Source organism: Mytilus galloprovincialis, chromosome 13, assembly GCF_965363235.1.
Source record: "Mytilus galloprovincialis chromosome 13, xbMytGall1.hap1.1, whole genome shotgun sequence".
NCBI lineage: Eukaryota > Metazoa > Mollusca > Bivalvia > Mytilida > Mytilidae > Mytilus > Mytilus galloprovincialis.
Genome location: NC_134850.1, coordinates 34,136,328 through 34,155,988, shown reverse-complemented (window position 1 = coordinate 34,155,988; position 19,661 = coordinate 34,136,328). Strand labels below are relative to the sequence as shown.

The window sequence follows — 19,661 nt, the reverse complement described above, 5'->3', positions numbered from 1 at the left end:
TCAGTGGCGGATCCAGGGGGAGGGTTTCGGGGGTTGGAACCTCCCCTTTTTTTGAACGATCAATGCATTTGAATGGGGACATATGGTTGGAACCACCCCCTCCCCCTTTTTTCCTGGGTTGAGACCCCCCTCCTTTTCAAATGGCTGGCTCCGCCGCAGAGGTATATTTATATATATATGTGTGTACCAGCCCCCCTCCTAAATCTTTGGAAACAAATGGTAGATTATATAGGGAATCACGGAAGCATGACTGGACGTGAACACTCTAAGGCAGTCAATGAGTCCCCACTTATGAAAATTTCTGGATCAACCATTGCTTAGTTCTAGTTATCTTAGGTCCTAGTGTGAAATAATGCCAATAGGTCTTTTAAAACACATCTTTATTCATACATGTATATATACGTTTTCTCACGGATTTGTTAATGCAATATTGGAATTATGTTTACTCAATGCGCAATTACTGAAGTTTATATTTGCTACTTTTCTTCTTAATTTCATATAATTTTTTTTTTTTTTTTTTTCTTCGAAAAATTAGTGGTGTTGAAATAGGGAATGGACACAGATACCTTATCACATTTAACCAAAGAAATGTTGTATAATGTCATCAATCTGTATTACACGTAGACAGGATGTTCTCTAGAAAACTATACGTTATACACACCCGAGAATACACGCAGTCGAAATGGAAAATTACTGTATGTTATAGTTACCTGTAATCAGCTTTGCAACACCATGTCATGACAGTTCAAAAAGATTTTTTTCAAATCAAAATGGAATATTCATTTTTTCTGTAAAATTTAAAACTTTAAAAAGTAGACTTTGACAAAATTATGAAATAGAAAGAATTGAACAATTTAATATCGTATTTTAACAAAGATTTAGATATAATTTTACAACGATCCTTAAAAAATAACCAAACAAACGTTGAATCAAACGATATGAACCTACGCAGTTTTATATTAAAATACTGACACACACCAGTTTGCCATCTCAGTATGCAAGGCAAGGGTGCTTGGTGAGGTGCTGGAACTTGATGTACATGTATCATTAAGTTAATACAGTTCTGTTAGGATTGACTGCCTTTTTACAGAGACTTCAGTTCTATTCTTACTGTTATCAGTTAGTATAGACGGTTCCTGGCTTAGAATGATTCTCTGCTCAGCAAATGGTGCGTAATTAGCATTTGAATCAAATTTCTTGTAGAAGTAAAAAACACAAATTAATGTATTTGACAACTTTATTCAGGAGCACAGTCTATATTATCCGGCGTAAATAACTTCGAGATTTATGTGGAAGTTTACTCTGCTGCTCGATCTATGCTAATCGATGTTCCAGTTTATTTCATATTTATATTTATTCGTGAGGCCTCGTAATCGTTTATATTCACTAAAAGCACAGTCGCCTAAATATTTTATATGGCGAAAAAATTGCGAAAATTGGGGGAAATAATATATTTTTAGTAGCATTATTATTTTAAAATCTTAAGAGGTTGCTTGCAAATTTAACTCTAAAATGAGAAGTGTATGACGATCTATAACGAATATATACATCCATCATGTGTGCAGATACGACGGCGACTATATAGGGTCTGCCATGAGTGCACTTTGTATGTCCTGCATGTGTGCACCCAGGAGGTCCTCCTGAGCGGTGTTTAGACGTACCGGGAAAATCTTATCTGATTCAGGATCAATTCATCGGTTACACTCCCCTGTCTCCAGTGATTCTTTTTTGCTGACATTCTGAAAAAGTATTGTGTAGTCCCTGTGTAAGTGTTGACTCTCAACTTGCACATGTGATTTTTTAACACTCCCCGGACTTCTGCAAAAAACAATTATTCAGTTCACTGATTTAGATGGAAGGTAAACGAACAGAAAGTCACAGGACATTCCGACAAAAAGTCACAGGACAAAAAGTCAAACACATGTCAAACTCAGGCATAAAGTAACAAAGTTGATAGCACAAAAAGTCACAAACAATTTGTTGACAATTGATTGAATATAAATGAAAAAAGATTTTGAAATATCTTCTTTTTATTACATATATTCATTTTTAATTTTAGGAAATTGTTCATAATATAAAAAAGAAGATGTGGTATGATTGCCAATGAGACAACTGTCCACAAGAGACCAAAATGACACAGACATTAACAACCATAGGTCACCAAACAGCCTTCAACAATGAGCAAAGCCCGAGGTAAAGCCCATACCGCATAGTCAGCTGTAAAAAGCAATCACCCAGGAAACACATGACGTCCTTGCGACGTTACGTATTGGTCGCTGAAAGGTCATGGCTGACGTTACGTTAGTACGACGTTGTTGCAACGTTGTGAGAATGTAATTTTACGTCACGTCAGATACGACGTAGAAACGACGTCAGGACAACGTTATTATTGTTTTTAATAACGTTTATATTACGTTGTTGCAATGTCATATTGCGACGCATCTGTCACGTATCTGTGACGTTATAGCAACGTCGTCATATTTTTGGTCGATAAAGTATTAAGTTGATTTTTACGCTATTATAAAAGAGGAACCATGTTTTTGTCATCAATAAAACATCGTAATAATAAAAAAAAAATAATAAAAAATAATTGCAATATGTACTGTGAGGGGGAGGACAGGGGGGTACCCTTCTCCCTTCTCCTACCCCTCTTCTCCTTTCTCCCACGTTCTCCTTTCTCCCATTAGAATAAAACATCTCCTTTTGAGATATTTTTTATTGAAATATTAGAAATTTTTTTAAAATTAGAGATATTTTATTTTTTCTCCTTTCTCCAACTTTTTCTCCTTTCTCCAACTTTTTCTCCTTTCTCCCAGCCTTCCTCTCCTTTCTCCTATCCCCTTTCTCCTTTCTCCCACCCCCTTTCTCCTTTCTCCTACCCCCTTTCTCCCTGTCTCCCTTACCCCTGTCCTCCCCTCTACTGTACATCGATCAAATAAATCACGTAATTAAAACGTTGTAGCAACGTAATTGTAGACATCCCTAAAATTTACAATAGCAAAATTTCTTCTTTTATTATGTACTAGAGTTAATTTGTCTTGTTTGTATTGGTAGAACTAATGAACAATATTTGATATGAGGCAGGCATTACCTGGGAAAGGGGACGGAGTCTGTACGTTAAAAAAAGATACGGAAATACCGTAACGTTTCCGATTTTGGTTCCGTTGTTAGGGCTTTTAGTTGTGACGCTATTTAAGTGATGACGTCATATTCAAAGTAAACGCCATCCACCAAGCCACTGCACTAAGATCCAACGTAAGTACATTTATCTGTATTCTTTAACTGTTGTTTTTTCTTCTTACTTTTTATAAAGTTTCTATTATAAAGGAACAGAATGATGTTCCCGTAAAGTTTTGACGTCATAAAACAAAACATCTGACGCCACAATGGAAAAGTGATTGTCAAAAGTTAGAGAGGCCGGTATATATGTCAAAATACAGGATCTGGTGTTTCAAGCATGATTTTTGTGCTCCAAGCATTATCACTACCAGCGACGTCACAATGTGCAAAATGATGTGAGAGGTGAAATTATCTGACAGCAACGTCACAATCGTGACAATGCGGGTTTTCTTCGTATATATGTCGGAAAATATCAGCCGCTCGTCAAAAAGGTTCACATTGTGCCTCGGGGCTGATATTTTTACGATATCAGCATGTAGAAAACCCGATAATTTATACATATCGCACCACTATTCTGGTTTTACAACACTTGCATGATGTAAGGGAGCTACCATTTGATTTTTATGGGGGGGCTAGGATGAAATTTGAAAAAAATAGGCAGGACAGGAGTTTTAAGTAAAAAAAAAAGGCAGGATGAGACAATTGCCAAAAAAAAAAATGTCAGGACGACAATTTTGGTAAAAAAAAAAGTCAGGATAAACTAAAAAAAAAAAAGCAGGACCAAACAGAGTGAAAAATAAAAAGGCAGGACAGAGATTACAGCTAAAAAAAAATGCAGGACAAAATTTTTCATCCTAGCCCCCCCCCCATAAAAATCAAATGGTAGCTCCCTAATACATAAAACCATTTTAGAAGAGTGACATGATAGATATGAAATTAAATTTTGTTGTACTCTTGCTTTATAAATTATTTTTACAAAAAACTTTTGCTAATTTCGTCTGCAGAAACCTTACACACGTGTAGCTAATTTGATTCTAATTGAGGTCAGGATAGCGAGCTATCAGTGGTATGTATTTGCCATGTCATGTTAACTTTATACACACACAGTGATGGCATACCTTGAAAATAACTCAAGTGTATTTACAATATAAAGTCTTGTGCATTGAACTCATAAACTAAAGAACTGATAAAAATTTAGAATGAATAAATACAAAAGATTTTTTACAAAAATCAACTTTGTAGTTTTTAATTTCTTTGTCATTTTGGTCTCTTGTGGAGAGTTGTCTCATTGGCATTCATACCATATCTTCTTTTTTATATTTATATTTCTGTTTTTAAATTAAGGTTATGGTTTTTTTTTAATTACATATTTTAATTTTTATTATTATTTGAAAAATCCGGATAATTTTAAACATTTTTGACATTTTACTATGTTTTACAATTTGTATTTGTTTAATAAATAGGTATATATTTGTATATAGTGTCTCATAAGCCTATGTAGGCTGGGTATTTGTCTTATCTTACTATTGTGCAATGTATATTATATAATATTATCTGTATGTATAACATCAGTAGACGAGTATGTGACACTTTAATAAAATAAATTATTATTTATAGTTATTTATTTTTGCAAGGGACAATATAATTTACAAAAAAATCATACCACTACTCCTTTAATTATTATTATTATATGTATATAATGACTGAATAAATAGTCAACGATTAATCTGTATTTATATGTTCCAGACCGTATCGATGAGTTTTTGGACCGTATGCTTACTTTTTCAAAATACTCAAACTAATATAAAGAAGTTGTTCAAGTTTAATGCAAATGCATATATAAACAGATCAAGATAACTTAACTCTCAAATTTATATAAAAAAGTTCAAATGTAATTGAAATAAAAACTTTATATTTTAACTATTTAAAAAATTCGCGCTAATTAAATCTGTCAATTTCTTGTGTGTCTGAACATGTCGACCAGTAATACATTAATTGAATTATATGATCACTGAAATTGAAGATATCGGAAGAAAACATAATGTGGGAGGACACTATTTAGCAATTTTAGAAACAAAAATGTAAATGCAAGGGAACATGCATGAACAGCACACATTTAACGCAAAAAAAAAATACGTCCATCTAATTGTAATAATAACAATTTGTAATAATAAAAATAAAGATTGTGATAATGGTTGTCTAAATGTAAACCATATGATCCAATAACATTAGGTCAGTTCGTACTGGACCATACGCGTATACTCATACGGTCCGACCGCACGCGTATGGTCGGATCGTACGAGTATACGTATATACGGTCCGGACCGTACTCGTACGGTCCAAATACTCAATGGTCTGGAACATATATATGGCAAATTTGTAAATGTAAAACATACATTTATGGTCATAATTTTCAATTATATTTTTTTTTTTATTATTTTGGCAGTGGCTTATTTGCCGGTGAAACAGTAATTATGATATGATTATAATATCTCGATTAAAAGCGAGCTATAAATAGCTATAGCATAATTCAAAAGTAATGGCTATTTTGCCGGCGCTGACAATACTGTGAATTTGTTTTTTTTACCGGTTCTTTGTGGAGTTTAAAAAGATATATCAGTCACAATGAAGATTGGAATATGTCATAATGTAAAAATTAATAAAAAATGTAAAAAAGCTGTGTATTTAATTTGATAAATGATAAATCATTATGCCATCTAATAGTAATATCTAACAAAATCAATATTATAGCTTCAAACTCATAAATATTTAATGAAAATACCGAATTTGCCTTTGAAATTAAGGAACCACCATTTAACTATAAAAAGGGGGGGGGGGGGTCATAGAGTTTTTTCTTAAGATTTCCAAATTGATGAAACAAAATATTCTGTTCGAGTACAGGACAAAAAATATTCTGAATCCAGATTCCACCCACACCTTATAGTGTTAGACTTAAAAAAAAAATAATTTGATTGATATCGTTGAAAAATTGAATAAAATTGTTTGCACTTCACTGACTCAAGCAAAAACCATGACCCTCCTTGAAGTTAAATTGTTGCTCCCTGACAGTCTACGGTTTATTTTTAAATTATATTTAATATCACTATGCAAATTTTATCAATGTCAATTTTTGTAGAGTCTTGCATGAAGAACTACATGTACCCCTCAGCAAGGACATCAGATATTGAAGAATTGATTGGGGAAACCGTAAAACATATACCCCCAAAACCAGGCGGAACACGCTATAAGGTAAGAATACCCTTATTTCCCCGTATAGTGCAACCTATATTGGAATATTTCCCAAAATTATTATTGTTTGTATTCTATGTTGTTGTTTTTTTTTAATTCAGCACGAAATTGTTATTAGGCCTAAAATTTTGTCTTGTTCTGCTGTCTGTTTGTTCAAGAATATGCGATGGAATGGCAACAAGACAATGTATTACTTTATAAAATAAAATAAGTCTGGTTTTTAAGCGTCTCTCAGCTAGTGGTGGCCATTTCAACTGATTTAGCATGTTTGTGACACTGCTCGGGTAATCGTAGTTGTTGTGTACTTAACGAGCAGCAAGTCTCTGTAAATTTTCTAATTGTATCTGTTGTTCTTTCATATGGGGGTCCCAGATACTACAACTATATTCCAGTTTGGGTCTTACTAGTGCCTGGTATGCTCTTGATTTTGTTTCTGTGTATGATGTAGAATGTGACATTGACGGTTGACCCCTTTCAAAGAAACCACCAGCATGTACACACAACAATGCTGCAATGCTTTAGACAACATTGATCTAGAGACTTCATGATTTACATGTATAAATCTTTTAAATGTAAAAAAAAAAAAAAATCCCTACCTACCTACCCACCTGCTGATAGTGTGGGTCGGCAATGCTAAACAAACAATTTTTTAAGGGTGGCCTTATAGATATGCATTTGTAACTAGCATTGTGAAGATGAAGATACTCTTTTGGGACAATAAATTAAGGGTAGACTAACATTAAATTTAACTGAATATATGATTATGTAGTTTATGTGTTTTTCAAGGAGATTTGGAAAGCCACGTCTTACACACAGCTACATAGATCTAGTATTTATTTGCAATAATGTTTGACCTAGAATAATTACAATTTAACTTTTTGTACAAATAAGTTTTTGTATTGTCATTGCAGGAACCAACTGTTAAAAGGATAATTGCAGCAGCTCCGGAAATACCACTACCAGGGACCCAGGAGAACATTTAAAAATTAAATAAACAAAGTTAACGATCAATTCTTTACTTTTTGATATACAGATATAGGAAGATGTTGTGTGAGTGCCAATGAGACAACTCTCCGTCCAAATAACAATTTAACTCGAAAAAGTAAATCATTATAGGTCAATGTACGGCCTTCAACACGGAGCCTTGGCTCACATCGAACAACAAGCTATAAAGGGCCCCAAAATTACTAGTGTAAAACCATTCAAACGAGAAAAACAACGGTCTAATCTATATAAAATTTTTAAAAAAAACGAGAAACAAGAAGCGCGTATAAATTACATAAACAAACGACAACTCACTAGTACTGTACAGTTCCTGACTTAGGACAGGTGCAAACATTTGCAGGCATTATTTACTTTTCATAAACTTTTTTTTATAACTTTCATGGGTGGGTATTTAGCTAGCCAGATATTATATTCAGAACGTGAACATGCTTAATGAGAAATGTATATTACGATGAAATAAATTGAATATAAAAAAAGAAGATGTGGTACTATGATTGCCAACGAGACTCCACAAGAGACCAAACGACACAGAAAATAACTATAGAGGTCAATGTACTGCCTTCAACAATGGGCAAATCCCATATCGTATAGGCAGCAATTAAAAACGGGTTAAAGAGACCGGGGCAACATCCCTCTTATAGAGTAACATATATGATAAATGCATATTATTTTTACAAGCACTATCAAGAACTGCATACGAATAGGCAGCCACTCAGCTATAGATGGCCCTAGGATTCATTTCTGTTATATCACAATTACTGAAACAGTAATTCGATTGAAGCTACAAAAAAAAAAAGATGATGATGCAGAATATACGAATTCCTTCAGAGAATAACACCAACATATATCATCTAGAGGTCACCTCATGGTCCCAAACACAGTTGATACTATGTGTGTGTATATACGATCATTTTTTGGCCAATTATAAAGCATAATATAAAAGTGCAAGTATATTACGTCGACATAATGTGATATTAACGTTGTAGAAACGTAATTTTACGTTTTACGTCACCACAAATGTCAGGAATAACGTTGTAGAAACGTAATTTTACGTCACCATGACGTTGTGACAACATCGACATAACGTGATATAAACGTTGTTGTAATGTCAGGAATAACGTTGTAGAAACGTAATTTTACGTCACCACAACGTTAATGTACGACGTTGTGACAACGTCAAGAAAACCATACACTTTTACGTAAATACAACGTAATAACCTGACGTCAATGCGACGAAAACATGACATTGTCACGACGTAATTATGACGTAACATTGTTAGCTGGGTGCATACTATACCTTTTTTTTTATATTTACATGTTAAAAAATGCGTGCAAATGTAATCAAAAGCTGCACACAAACGTAATGATTTTTGTGTGCAAATGTAATGGTAATGTGCGCAAACCTAATGCACTAATTTATTTGTTTTTAATAAATTTTAATTTAAAAGTTGCTACATCATGTTCATGTATAAAACTTCAAGAAAAATACAAAAAGAGTGTTTTCTTGTTCAAAGAAAAATAATCTCAAAACTAAATTGTGACTTTTTGTCCTGTGACAGTGTGTGACTTTTTGACTGTGACTTTCTGTCCTGCATTCAGATTGAATAGGGGAGTTTGGTTGACCCCGCCTCCCTCTATCTGAGACTACTATCTCAGTGATGAGCTTTGTGTTTCATGTACAAATGTATTGTGCTTTAATTTATGTACAAAAAAATTGAAAAACAGATATGTTACACATAAACAAACGACAATCACTGAATTATCGGATCCTGACTTGGAACAGGCACAACCATAACAAATTGGCAGGGTATAAGGAACTTTGAAAATATTTAGTTTTTGTGGTTTGGTCTATTTTCTGGATACTGTAAGCAATAAGGCCCCTTTATTTAGTGAATGAAATAATTGTAAGATGCACTTGGCTGTCTGTCATATTTTATATGAACTTGACCTCATTTTCATGCATGGTTCATTGGTCAATGAAACACTGCATTGTTTGTCAGTTTATCATATGTTTAAAGTTACAGGTAGATTATATTTGGTAGATATGAAACAATTGTAAGGTGTGCATGTCTGAATGGCAGATTCATATATAAACCATGACCGCATTTTATTGTTCTTTGGTCAGTCAGGGGACTTACTTAAATGAGTGATTTTCTAAATCACTGATTCAAGTAACATTTTGTTCATAAAGGTTGAAAGTAAGAGTTATCTTTCTTTAATAATCACCTATTTGAGTAGTACAATTTTTTATCACTAGACTAAGTGATTTAATTTTATTGTAGTTTTAAATATAGAATACTAATGATCCAGGGACTAATTATGTTACTAAACTTATCAGAACCAACATCTGTGTTGTCTAGGATGACCAGGTCATTTCAGGTGATGACCTTGTACTGAATCTAGGATAATGACATAAAAATCACTTGTTTAAGTACTGTACCTCAATTTCCTTCCCAAAAATCACTTTTTTAAGTATCATTATTTTAATAACCCCCACTAATTTCAACACCCCCCGAACAGTGAAATTTTTATCGCGAACAGAAGAATTTTATTACATAATCTGTAAGATAAAACCTTGAACTTCACAGGAAAAATACTCCCACTGCTGGGAAAAATCTTTTAAGAAAGTATCAGTTTATTATGTAAAGCCATTATTATAGCATTTTTTCAACTAAAATAGAATTTTCAGCTAAATGATAGCATCAAAGGCATTAACCTTGCTACTAAAAAGAAGCAAAAAGTTTATTTTTTTCAATTTTAATAATTAAAAGATATTATTTAACACCTATGTGTTTAAAATTTTGAAAAAAAAACTACAAAATCCTGATTTGTGACAAAACTTCGAATTTGTTACTCAAATAAGTGATTTAAAAATCACTTATTTCAGTAAGTCCCCTGACTGTTGGTCAATGATAAGTTTTCTTGGTTTTGTCATTTTATCAGGCCACATTTAAAAGAATGTCTGTTTCCCCTCCCCCAGGTCTACCCTTTGTAAACAGACCAGGAAGGCAGGTTTTTTTTAGCTCTTCTGACCTGAAAGGTCAAGTGAGCTTTTCTCATCACTTGGCGTTCGTCGTCTGTCGTCCTGCGTCCGTCGTCCGTAAACTTTTACAAAAATCTTCTCCTCTGAAACTACTTGGCCAAATTCTACCAAACTTGGCCACAATCATCCTTGGGGTATCTAGTTTAAAAAATGTGTGGCGTGACCTGTCAAACCAACCAAGATGGCCGCCATGGCTAAAAATAGAACATAGGGGTAAAATGCAGTTTTTGGCTTATAACTCAAAAACCAAAGCATTTAGAGCAAATCTGACATGGGGTAAAATTGTTGATCAGGTCAAGATCTATCTGCCCTGAAATTTTCAGACGAATCGGACAACCTGTTGATGGGTTGCTGCCTGTGAAATGGTTATTTTAAGGAAATTTTGCAGTTTTTGGTTATTATCTTGAATACTATTATAGATAGAGATAAACTGTAAAAGCAATAATGTTCAGCAAAGTATGACCTACAAATAAGTCAACATGACCAAAATTGTCAGTCGACCCCTTAAGGAGTTATTGCCCTTTATAGTCAATTTTTAACAACTTTTCATCATTTTTTGTAACTTTTTTAAAAATCTTCTTCTCTGAAACTACTTTGCCAAATTTAACCAAACTTGGCCACAATTATCATTGTGGTTTGTAGTTTAAAAAATGTGTCCGCTGACCCAGCCTACCAAACAAAATGGCCGACATGGCTAAAATTAGAACATAGTGGTAAAATGCAGGTTTTGCTTTATATCTTTGAAACTAAGACATTTAGGGCAAATCTTTCAAGATTTAAATGTCCATCAGAATAAGATATATCCCTTCACAAATTTTCAGTTGAATTGGACAACCTGTTGTTGGGTTGCTGCCCTAAAATTGGTGATTTTAAGGTAATTTTGCAGTTTTTGGTTATTATCTTGAATACTATTATAGATAGAGATAAACTGTAGACAGCAATAATGTTCAGCAAAGTAAGATCTACAAATAAGTCAGCATGATCAAAATTGTTAGAGGACCCCTTAAGGAGTTATTGCCCTTTATAGTCAATATTGAACAACTTTTCGTCATTTTTGTAACTTGTATAAAAATCATTTCTAAAACTACTTGGCCAAATTTAACCAAACTTGGCCACAATCATAATACTAGGGTATCTATTTAAAAAAAAAGTGTCTAATGACCCCGCCTACCAACGAAGATGGCCGACATCAGTAAACACATTAACAGGTGAGCGACACAGGCTCTTGAGAGCCTCTAGTTTTTTTTTAACTGGATGTGATTGTCATAGCATGGTCACATGAATGGTTTGACTTGTCCAGTCCAGGCCACTTATCAGTTGTTTGTGCTCAATTTGAGTGTATTTATTTAGATTATCAATCCTTCTGCTTTCAAGCACTTTCCAAAAATGGAAACAAATTATTTTCAGGAAAAAAATAATTTCGATTTTTTTGTGGAAAATAATTTTTTGACCCGTGTGGGGGGAGGGGAAACAAACATATTTTTAATTTTGGCCTTAGATTTTTTAAGCATAGGTCTACTTGTTGTATGGAATGACTACAAGGTATCAAATAAAAAAAGATGTCTGCCTGCCAAGGTTAATTTGACTGTGACCTCATATTCATAGAATAATGATAATATTCATGATATTGAACAGCAAGAATGATGAGTAAGTTGATGTTATATACAAATAAGACAAAATTTTCAGTTGCCTACTAATTATGTAATACATGTAGTAGTTATTTTTGTCATTAAATGATGTTTACCCTTTTATGTGTAGGGCAAGAACATGAAAGATCAAGGGGAAACTATAAACAGAAGAAATTATCAACAAAATAAGATTTACAGAGGTCAACAAAGCCTAAATGGTAAGTCCACTGTTATAAAAATTTTTGTCCTTGAATAATAATTAAATATTTATTAAAATAAGATGTGGTATGATTAAAGAGAAAACTATCCATCAGAGTTCAATTTAGTGGATGTAAGCATTGTAATTACTTATTAGAGGCCATTGATGACCTGTAAGTAATGAGAAAACCCATACCCTATACATGTTATAGTAATCTATAAAAGTCAACACTAACCAAATTTGAAACAGAGCATCAATTCAAACGTCAAATATACCAGACTAATTTATAAAAACAAAAAATTATGAAAAATAAAAATGACGGGTATGAACCAACATCAACCACTGAACTATGTACAAGCTCCTGATATTAGACAGGTATAATATGGCTGGGTTGATATAAAAATAAGAAACACTTAGCAGTCTGATTTCCAATGAGACATTTCTCCAATAGAGATCAAATGACATTTAAGGAGGCTCTAGGGTATAACAATTTCAGAAAAATGTTTTAATATTTTTTTTTCATAACTCAATTTATTTATATCTTTATTATATGGTACACCAAATCATTCAAAACAATCAATTCGGTTTGGCCCCAGATGACTTTTAAAATGCATATATCATTGAAAAAGCTCCAAATTATCTCCCTTTGGTGCAAAAATGCCATTTTTTGGCATTAAAAATGTAATATCTTATTTAACTCAACGGTGGCCTATATTTTTTATTATAATTTTAAATAAGCTGTACTTATTTATTTAGAAATTTCATCATTTTGTTTCAGTGAAAGGACTTTATTCTTTGACTGTAAAGTACAGCTTATTTAAAATTATAATAAAAAATATAGGCCACCGTTGAGTTAAATAAGATATTACATTTTTAATGCCAAAAAATGGCATTTTTGCACCAAAGGGAGATAATTTGGAGCTTTTTCAATGATATATGCATTTTAAAAGTCATCTGGGGCCAAACCGAATTGATTGTTTTGAATGATTTGGTGTACCATATAATAAAGATATAAATAAATTGAGTTATGAAAAAAAAATATTAAAACATTTTTCTGAAATTGTCAAATATACCAGACTAATTTATAAAAACAAAAAATTATGAAAAATAAAAATGACGGGTATGAACCAACATCAACCACTGAACTATGTACAAGCTCCTGATATTAGACAGGTATAATATGGCTGGGTTGATATAAAAATAAGAAACACTTAGCAGTCTGATTTCCAATGAGACATTTCTCCAATAGAGATCAAATGACATTTAAGGAGGCTCTAGGGTATAACAATTTCAGAAAAATGTTTTAATATTTTTTTTTCATAACTCAATTTATTTATATCTTTATTATATGGTACACCAAATCATTCAAAACAATCAATTCGGTTTGGCCCCAGATGACTTTTAAAATGCATATATCATTGAAAAAGCTCCAAATTATCTCCCTTTGGTGCAAAAATGCCATTTTTTGGCATTAAAAATGTAATATCTTATTTAACTCAACGGTGGCCTATATTTTTTATTATAATTTTAAATAAGCTGTACTTTAACTAAACTATTATAAAATTTAAGCGATTTCTGTAATTCAGTACTTGAATATTTAAATGAAAGTTTATCATATTAATCATAAACATGATAAAATAGCCATTTTATTGATCTCTTCACTGATAATTTTTGAGTTTGTGTATTTGTAGGTCAGAAATCTGGATTTTCATGGTCATCATTCACAGATCAATACTGAACGGAAAACTTAAAGCTGATATTTTTCTCCATAGTGCGACTTTTTTATTAATTTGAAATGGAACATGTTTTTTCCTACATTTATTTGAAAGAGGAAATTTCAACATGATGACTATAAACAAAAAGGAGTCATATCATCACGATCATTGATGCACAAGAACTTGATCATATAAATACAACAATGTAATTATCAATTGAAAGATGGAACGAATGAACAAGATATTAGAATGTTGTTGTCCAAATAAACTTGCTTTGTCTTCTCATTTGAATCTCTCGATTCAATAAAGATGTACAGAGGAAGATCTTTGAAGAACAGATTGAAAAAATGTTTTGTCTAAGAATTGCAGGAATATTCTAGTGAATGAAATTATTTATTGACTTCACTCTTATATAGTGGACTGAATAATTGTACATAGCAAGTTGTGAATAAAGAAAGCAAAAACTTTAACAAAAAGTGTTTATATTATAAATTTGCAAATATAAGCATACTATTATGTACACCACAAAGTTATATATTATAATTCAAATCGTTTGCCTATACAAGTATTGCAATGAACCTATAACAAAGAAAATCTTATCTCATGAAAAGAGTGAACTATTCAGTCAGAATATGAAATATTTTTTCAGTTCTATTTTTCATAATAGAATAAACAAGACAAAGATTTCAAAACAATATTTTTTCATTTATTTAGAAATTTCATCATTTTGTTTCAGTGAAAGGACTTTATTCTTTGACTGTAAAATATTATTATTATACATTCCAAAATAAGAATAATCTTTATTGTCATATAAACAAATAAAAAACATGTTTGTGACAAAATTTAAAAAAAATTATATATATGTATATATAAAAAATATAAAAAAAACTCGTATACATTTAAAACATTTTACTACCAAACAGCATTCATTGTAACATACACATAACTTTATATTTATATATATATATATTTATAATTTTAATCCCATAGGATTTTATTTTGTCCCATGGGATATTAAAAATCCCATGGGATAATTATAGTCCCATGGGATTTTTTTTGTCCCATGGGACAACAAATATCCCATGGGACTACAATAATCCTATGGGACCAAAAAAAATCCCATGGGATTTAACCAAAATCCCATGGGATTTTGCCCTGTCCCATGGGATATTGAAAATCCCATGTTTTTATAATTCAAATTGCAAAATAAATATGAAAGTAACAGTATAAAACCAATGAAATTATTGAATCCCATGTAATTCCGCACATTTTGGTTATATACATGATATTGTAGCTCTTGTTTGAGGCGGCGGCGGATTTGCAAATGAGTGTTTTGCAAATTAAAAGTGTCCAGTGAATCCTATATATCCTGAGAAAGGTAATAGAAGGGGGAACAAAACCTATACAGTGAATATAGTGCACAGATGCGGTTTAGGGGAGTAAGGAGCGCCCGAATGTCAAAAACGGCTGATTTGAAGAAAACATGCTTCCCCTAGGACGTTATGATCGAATTTTGAACCCTTGAATCCCCTAATTACAGGTATATCGTATATATCCTGAGAAAGTTAATAGAATGGGTAACAAAACCTATATAGTGAATATAGTGCACAGATGCGGTTTAAGGGAGTAAGGAGCGCCCGAATGTCAAAAACGGCTGATTTGAAGAAAAAATGCTTCCCCTAGGACGTTATGATCGAATTTTGAACCCTTGAATTCCCTAATTACAGGTATATCCTATATATCCTGAGAAAGGTAATAGAAGGGGGAACAAAACCTATATAGTGAATATAGTGCACAGATGCGGTTTAAGGGAGTAAGGAGCGCCCGAATGTCAAAAACGGCTGATTTGAAGAAAAAATGCTTCCCCTAGGACGTTATGATCGAATTTTGAATCCTTGAATTCCCTAATTACAGGTATATCCTATATATCCTGAGAAAGGTAATAGAAGGGGGAACAAAACCTATATAGTGAATATAGTGCACAGATGCGGTTTAAGGGAGTAAGGAGCGCCCGAATGTCAAAAACGGCTGATTTGAAGAAAAAATGCTTCCCCTAGGACGTTATGATCGAATTTTGAACCCTTGAATCCCCTAATTACAGGTATATCCTATATATCCTGAGAAAGGTAATAAAAGGGGGAACAAAACCTATATAGTGAATATAGTGCACAGATGCGGTTTAAGGGAGTAAGGAGCGCCCGAAGGTCAAAAACGGCTGATTTGAAGAAAACATGCTTCCCCTAGGACGTTATGATCGAATTTTGAACCCTTGAATCCCCTAATTACAGGTATATCTTATATATCCTGAGAAAGGTAATAGAAAGGGAAACAAAACCTATACAGTGAATATAGTGCACAGATGCGGTTTAAGGGAGTAAGGAGCGCCCGAATGTCAAAAACGGCTGATTTGAAGAAAAAATGCTTTCCCTAGGACGTTATGATCGAATTTTGAACCCTTGAATCCCCTAATTACAGGTATATCCTATATATCCTGAAAAAGGTAATAGAAGGGGGAACAAAACCTATATAGTGAATATAGTGCACAGATGCGGTTTAAGGGAGTAAGGAGCGCCCGAATGTCAAAAACGGCTGATTTGAAGAAAACATGCTTCCCCTAGGACGTTATGATCGAATTTTGAACCCTTGAATCCCCTAATTACAGGTATATCCTATATATCCTGAGAAAGGTAAAGAAGGGGGAACAAAACCTATATAGTGAATATAGTGCACAGATGCGGTTTAAGGGAGTAAGGAGCGCCCGAATGTCAAAAACGGCTGATTTGAAGAAAAAATGCTTCCCCTAGGACGTTATGATCGAATTTTGAACCCTTGAATCCCCTAATTACAGGTATATCCTATATATCCTGAGAAAGGTAATAGAAGGGGGAACAAAACCTATATAGTGAATATAGTGCACAGATGCGGTTTAAGGGAGTAAGGAGCGCCCGAATGTCAAAAACGGCTGATTTGAAGAAAAAATGCTTCCCCTAGGACGTTATGATCGAATTTTGAACCCTTGAATCCCCTAATTACAGGTATATCCTATATATCCGGAGAAAGGTAAAAGAAGGGGGAACAAAACATATATAGTGAATATAGTGCACAGATGCGGTTTAAGGGAGTAAGGAGCGCCCGAATGTCAAAAACGGCTGATTTGAAGAAAAAATGCTTCCCCTAGGACGTTATGATCGAATTTTGAACCCTTGAATCCCCTAATTACAGGTATATCCTATATATCCTGAGAAAGGTAATAGAAGGGGGATCAAAACCTATACAGTGAATATAGTGCACAGATGCGGTTTAAGGGAGTAAGGAGCGCCCGAATGTCAAAAACGGCTGATTTGAAGAAAAAATGCTTCCCCTAGGACGTTATGATCGAATTTTGAACCCTTGAATCCCCTAATTACAGGTATATCCTATATATCCTGAGAAAGGTAATGGAAGGGGGAACAAAACCTATATAGTGAATATAGTGCACAGATGCGGTTTAAGGGAGTAAGGAGCGCCCGAATGTCAAAAACGGCTGATTTGAAGAAAAAATGCTTCCCCTAGGACGTTATGATCGAATTTTGAACCCTTGAATCCCCTAATTACAGGTATATCCTATATATCCTGAGAAAGGTAATAGAAGGGGGAATAAAACCTATATAGTGAATATAGTGCACAGATGCGGTTTAAGGGAGTAAGGAGCGCCCGAATGTCAAAAACGGCTGATATGAAGAAAAAATGCTTCTCCTAGGACGTTATGATCGAATTTTGAACCCTTGAATCCCCTAATTACAGGTATATCCTATATATCCTGAGAAAGGTAAAGAAGGGGGAACAAAACCTATATAGTGAATATAGTGCACAGATGCGGTTTAAGGGAGTAAGGAGCGCCCGAATGTCAAAAACGGCTGATTTGAAGAAAAAATGCTTCCCCTAGGACGTTATGATCGAATTTTGAACCCTTGAATCCCCTAATTACAGGTATATCCTATATATCCTGAGAAAGGTAATAGAAGGGGGAACAAAACCTATACAGTGAATATAGTGCACAGATGCGGTTTAAGGGAGTAAGGAGCGCCCGGATGTCAAAAACGGCTGATTTGAAGAAAAAATGCTTCCCCTAGGACGTTATGATCGAATTTTGAACCCTTGAATCCCCTAATTACAGGTATATCCTATATATCCTGAGAAAGGTAATAAAAGGGGGAACAAAACCTATATAGTGAATATAGTGCACAGATGCGGTTTAAGGGAGAAAGGAGCGCCCGAATGTCAAAAACGGCTGATTTGAAGAAAAAATGCTTCCCCTAGGACGTTATGATCGAATTTTGAACCCTTGAATCCCCTAATTACAGGTATATCGTATATATCCTGAGAAAGGTAATAGAAGGGGGAACAAAACCTATAAAGTGAATATAGTGCACAGATGCGGTTTAAGGGAGTAAGGAGCGCCCGAATGTCAAAAACGGCTGATTTGAAGAAAAAATGCTTCCCCTAGGACGTTATGATCGAATTTTGAACCCTTGAATCCCCTAATTACAGGTATATCCTATATATCCTGAGAAAGGTAATAGAAGGGGAAACAAAACCTATACAGTGAATATAGTGCACAGATGCGGTTTAAGGGAGTAAGGAGCGCCCGAATGTCAAAAATGGCTGATTTGAAGAAAAAATGCTTCCCCTAGGACGTTATGATCGAATTTTGAACCCTTGAATCCCCTAATTACAGGTATATCCTATATATCCTAGGAAAGGTAATAGAAAGGGGAACAAAACCTATATATGTACTATTGGTGTACTTGCGTTGTAATGGCTAAGGTCAAATTTTGGCTTAGATGATGTATCCATTGCAGGAATTTTTAAATCTTTATTTCTCTTCTCCACTAATTCATTTACAACAGATATCTTTTTTTGAAGAGTACCCTGTTTTTAAATGCACTTTAAAATTGAACTGTGCCTCCCTCCTCAGTTGCTGTCAGGTCGTCCATCCGTCTTACCACAGCATTGAATTTCTCATGGTCTGACCGTCAATTCCACCAAGCGCTCACCACTAGCCTTGTGGTCTAGCCTGTGTTCAGACTGTTGAAGTTGCTGATATATTGCTCCCATCTGTTCATTATTAACATTCATTGCCTCTTTTTGTTCAGCTTACATCGCTATGAGACCAAAAAGTATTATATCAATTCACGCTTTGCTCTGTTTTATATTGCGGTCAATCTAAGCTGTTCTTTGAGCATTAGATTTTCTATCTGCTGAAAATTCTTGGTACAATTGTTGAATAGTCATTTCCGAGTTGTCCTCTGTTAAAGTGTCTTCAGCTTTGGGGTTCACCACTATATCCCCAAGTGATTCAGTTTCTTTGGCCTAAATTCTTGCCATTTCACTGATTGGTGGTAATACAATTCTCAAATCACACTATGATATCTCAAATAGCAATATATAGCAAACCAAGAAATAAGATCGACAATGAATAATATCTTACGGCAGATAAATCTCAAATCACAGCTGTAATGTATGACCTAAGACAAAAAATATTGCAGCTTTTTAATGAAAGCTACCGCTGCAGCTTTTTAATGAAAGCTACTACTGCAGCTTTTTATGAAAGCTACTACTTTGTATATGAAATTATCATGACAAGCCATGGAAACCAAACGGACACAAAAATGTCATAAAAATGGATGCAGCTACCTGTTCTTGTTTTTGAATTAGAAAAA

At 33.7% G+C, this 19,661-nt stretch overlaps 2 long non-coding RNA genes across 2 annotated transcripts; both read left to right on the top strand.

Moving 5' to 3' along the window:
* The first annotated feature begins 782 nt into the window (after positions 1-782).
* LOC143056526 (uncharacterized) lies at positions 783-12,985 on the top strand. The gene is made up of 2 exons (XR_012972387.1): positions 783-1,859; positions 12,176-12,985. It is a non-coding gene; the product is annotated as an uncharacterized LOC143056526 (long non-coding RNA).
* LOC143057609 (uncharacterized) lies at positions 5,954-7,380 on the top strand. Its single transcript, XR_012972754.1, has 2 exons — positions 5,954-6,369; positions 7,281-7,380. It is a non-coding gene; the product is annotated as an uncharacterized LOC143057609 (long non-coding RNA).
* Positions 12,986-19,661: the final 6,676 nt, after the last annotated feature.